The 4,627-nt window shown below is 48.1% G+C and overlaps 1 pseudogene; it reads left to right on the plus strand.

Annotated features, from left to right (window-relative positions):
* The first annotated feature begins 2,015 nt into the window (after window positions 1-2,015).
* On the plus strand, window positions 2,016-2,599 carry LOC108491099 (annotated as a pseudogene).
* Window positions 2,600-4,627: the final 2,028 nt, after the last annotated feature.

Consider the following 4,627-nt stretch of genomic DNA (forward strand, 5'->3'; position numbering starts at 1 on the left):
CTCTCTCTCTCTCTCTCTTTCTCTCTCTCCCCATTTCCTCTACTTCCCACCCACCTCTCTTCTAGTCCTCTCCAGGGTCTCAAAACTAAAGGTCTCTGTCAGGTGCCGGCTGCACAGCATCTCCCAGAATGCTGATATTTTCCGTTCCACAAACGCCTAGGACAGCAGAAAAAAGACAAGGCATAGCGTGCCCCCTGCTGGAAGTATCTGGAATTGACATTCTTCAATCCCTAAACCCAGTCTTTTTTTCCTCCCCCTTATATTAGGTGTTTGCCCAGTATTTAGTATTTTACAAGTGGCCCAACCTCTAATTCAAGCACTCGGGAAGCTGAGGCAGGAGGATCAAAAGCACAACGCATCCTGGGCTAAACAGCAAGACCCTGTCTCAGAAAAAACAAAGATTTAGTATTTTATATAATTATTCCTCGAAGGAAAACTAACCCTGAAATAAAAACAAAATTGCATGTACTGAGTGTCTCCATGACATCAGGCTGTGCACTTATGGGAACACATTGATTTTTTTAATGTCCAAGTACACCTAAAAAAAAGTAATGGTTGCTGGACGCGGTGGTGCACGCCTTTAATCCCAGCATTCAGGAGGCAGAGGCAGATGGATCTCTGAGTGCTCAAGGCCAACCTGGTCTACATAGTGAGTTCCAGGCCAGCTGGGGCTGCAGGGAGACCCTGTCTCAAAAGACCAAAAAAAAAAAAAAAGTAATGGTGTCTCAAATTTCCTCTGCCCATCACCCAGCTTCAACAAGTATCAACTCTTTTTATCATTATTTTTAATAGTTTTATTTGTATGAGTGTTACATCTGGTCTGAACCACATGTATGCAATGCCCATAGAGGCCAGAAAAGGGTGTTGGAGTCCCTAGAACTGTAGTTTCAGAAGGTTGTTAACTATCATGTGGGTGCTGGGAACTGAACCCGGTCCTCTGCAAGAGCAGCCAGTGCTAACTGCTGAGTCATCTTTCCAGCCCCCCTTTTCCTCTTTTTAGACAAGGTCTTACTATGGGGCCTTGGCTGGCTTGGAACTTGCTGTGTAGCTCAGACTGGTCTTGAACTCATAAAATCCGCCTGCCTCTGCAGGGATTAAAGACCTACACACACTCCACCACATCCCCAAAAGTATTAGCTCTTATTTCATGGCCAGTCTTGTTTTTTCTCTTCCCTTACCCACTTCCTTCATTTTAGAATAATTCTGAAGTAAAGTTAAGGCATCTACTCATTTCACCCATATATTCAGTATGTATACTAAAAGATATCAGAGAGATCTCCTGGAACCCTGCTCAGATGAATCTACAGCAATGGTGTCAGCGTACACAAATCCCATGCAAATTCAAAAAGCCAGCATAGAACTGGGGAAATGGACAGCAGACCCCAATCTTAGCTGAAGAAACATTGGCAACTGATTACTGCTACATGAGGAAGAGCTGACCTTCCTAAAGCAAGGGACTCTAGATAAGCTGACTAGACCTCAGTAGATGAACTTGTACTGCGGAAGGTCTGGGGACACTACCTTGACACAATAGGCCTTAACACAAATGACAGAATGTATGAATTTCAGTGGGGGTCTCTGGGAGGGTGCCAGTGGAGACAGGGGTATAAAGATGATTAAGATTAATTGAGGTTCTGTATGAAATACACAAAAATTCAATAAAGACAAATTTTTTTTTTTTTTTTGGTCTTTTTGAGACAGGGTCTCCCTGTAGCCCCAGGTGTCCTGGAACTCACTATATAGACCAGGTTGGCCTTGAACTCACAGAGATCTGCCTGCCTCTGCCTCCCGAGTGCTGGGATTAAAGGCATGTGCCACCACGCTCAGCTAAAGACAAATTTTTTTAAAAGAGATCAGGGCGGCCGCAAGCCACCACCTCAGTCCAGGCTGCGGCCCCTGCGGGTTACATAACCCGCCACGGGCCCAGCAGCCCCAGGTGAGGCTTCCCTGCTCCCTCAGTATGCGCTGAACCCCCGTGATGCCTTCTGCTGCTGCCCGCTCCGCCCGAGGTGTGAATGACAGAGGTGCCTTCCAGTGCACTCAGCGAGGTCAGTCTGCGCCTTCTCTGCCACGATGCACCTGTGCGGGGACTGGTTCCCCATTGAGCACCCTGACTCACGGTATAGTAATATCACATCCAACAAGAAGTTCTTCTCCCTTGCTGCAACCTACAGAGGCGCCATCATGGGAATGATAGTAGCTGAAATGAAGAGTAGGACCAAAATACATGAAGAGGATGGAGATATTCTAGACTCCAGCTTCTCTGTGGATACACAAGTTGCATACATTCTAAGTCTGGGAGTGGTCAAGGAGTTCAGAAAACATGGCATAGGTTCCCTTTTACTAGAAAGTTTAAAAGATCACATTTCAACCACTGCCCAGGACCACTGTAAAGCCATCTACCTGCATGTCCTCACCACCAATACAGCAATAAACCATCTTAGACTACATCCAGCATCTGGGCTCAACTCTAGCCAACTTGAGTTCCTGCTCCATCCCACACAGAATCTACCACCAGGCGCACAGCCTGCTCTGCAGCTTTCTGCCATGGTCCAGCATCTCCACCAAAGGTGGTATCAAGTATAGCCTTACCATGTGATGTCATTGGGGCGGCCTCCACCAGACCTCTGCTCTTGGCACCTCATGGAGTCCACCTTCCTGTCTGTCTGACCTCTGCTGTCCTCTGTAAGAAGCTGGTGACCACCTGCCAGCCCATTGGCCTACCCCAGCTGCAGGCCCAGTGCTATGTTGGCTCAGGAGCAGAATGTGTACCTTGTCTCCAACAGGCTCTTCTGGAAACCTCTCCCTCCACCTGGTGCCCTGGTCCTGCCTCCATGCACTGACACCATCCCAGTGGCCTGGCAGATGTGGCTACTTTCATTGGGAAGGGGCATCCCTAGCCAGTCCTCTCCTCTGCTTCCTGCTACTTCAGTTCCTTCCTGCAAAATGAACTGAAATTTCCGCGGTGAAGGAGAAACACAGTGTTGTGGATACCCTTCACCCTGAAGACACAAGAACCTTAGAATAAAGGGGCATGGTAAAGGGAATGGCAGATTCTCGTCTAGGACCACCTTAAAGAAGCCTGGAGGTGGAAGCAGCTCCTACTCCTCCATGAAAGCCTGGAGAGGGTTGGGCAGGAAGTGTGGGGCTGGCCCTTCTGGAGAGCATAGAGCTCCAGGGCTCAGTGCTTACCACAGGCAGTTAGATGGGAAGTTCCCATTCCCTGTTCCTCAGTGGCCTCCTGCTACCCATTTCTTGCTGTTCTGAGGGATTGCCCGGCCAGTTGGTTCCTGGAATGTTCTCTACAGCTGACTTGCACTGGGAGCTGGGACAAGGACAGGTAGTCAGTCATGTGGCTCCTGTGTTTCCCCCTCAGCCAATCCTCCAGAACTGAAGCTGCAAGGCCTGGCCTGATGCAGATAGGAAGAGGCTGAACTCTACATTGGGCATTCCTGCTGCTGTGGACCCATAGGACCTGACTTTGGGAGCAGAGGGCAGTTTTAGCCTCTGAGGTAGAGGCTGTATCAGCACCTTGAATTGTGCTTGAAGCATATATCACAAGTTTCCAGCCTCCTTCCCCCTGTGCCCCAAGTATTTGCTGTCCGAGTCCTGCCCAGCGTTACTGCAGTGTCACAGGAGTCTTTGCCTCCTGCCTGAGGAGGAACAGCTCTCTGGACAAGTCTGGTTACTGAGTGCTTCCCTCCCTCAGCATCTCCTGGTTTAGGGCTCTTAGGTGCTTTAGCCAGCCCCAAGCCTGCCTGGCCCCACAAAGGAAGTCTTTATAAGGCAGGCAGGCTCAGGCAGGAAAAGCTTCTCCCTTCCTCAACAGAGCTGGCCAGTAGCTGACTGTTCCTGCTAGCCCATGTCCCGCTGACTTGTTTGGGCTGTGTGCTGAGGTCCCATATCCTCTCCCCTTTCATTCAGCAGTGATCATGTGATTTTCATTTCTGCCCTATGTAGTCAGGGGAAGAATCTTTCAGAAGGCTCTGCCTTGGATATTGGTGATCCAGCTTAGAGGCCTTGCCCTGCTCTTCCCTTTCTCCTGTTCCCTAATCACTGCAGCAACCAGCCTAGTGTTGAACAAATTGTAGGTGTCGTCTCATTACAAATGAATAAATAGACTTTTAACTAGTTTAGAAAAATAAATAAAAAAATAAAAAGATATCTGGGAAGCCAGCAAGATGGCTCAGCAGGTAAACGGGCTTGCTGCCAAGCCCAACAAGCTGAGTTGGATCCCTAGAAACCACATGATAGAGGGAGAGAACTCGCACAACTGGCCTATGACCTCCATATATGTGCCATGGAACACATGCTCATGAACATACACAACAAACATAATTAAATAATGAATAAATAAATGCAAAAAATTAAGATACAGAGGTGCTAGAGAGATGGCTCAGTGGTTAAGAGCACTTACTGCTCTTCCAGAGGACCCAGGTTTGGTTCCCAGCACCCACACAGTGGGTAACAATCATCCATAACTCCAGTTCTTGGGAATCTGACACACTCTCTGGCCTCTGTGGACAATGCACACATGTGGTACACTTACAACTTACAAACATGCAGGTAAAACAATCACACATATAAAATAAAAATAAAATCTTTCAAAATAAAAAGGTACAGATTG

This window comes from Nannospalax galili, unplaced genomic scaffold, assembly GCF_000622305.1.
Source record: "Nannospalax galili isolate Female #2095 unplaced genomic scaffold, S.galili_v1.0 scaffold95, whole genome shotgun sequence".
Lineage (NCBI taxonomy): Eukaryota > Metazoa > Chordata > Mammalia > Rodentia > Spalacidae > Nannospalax > Nannospalax galili.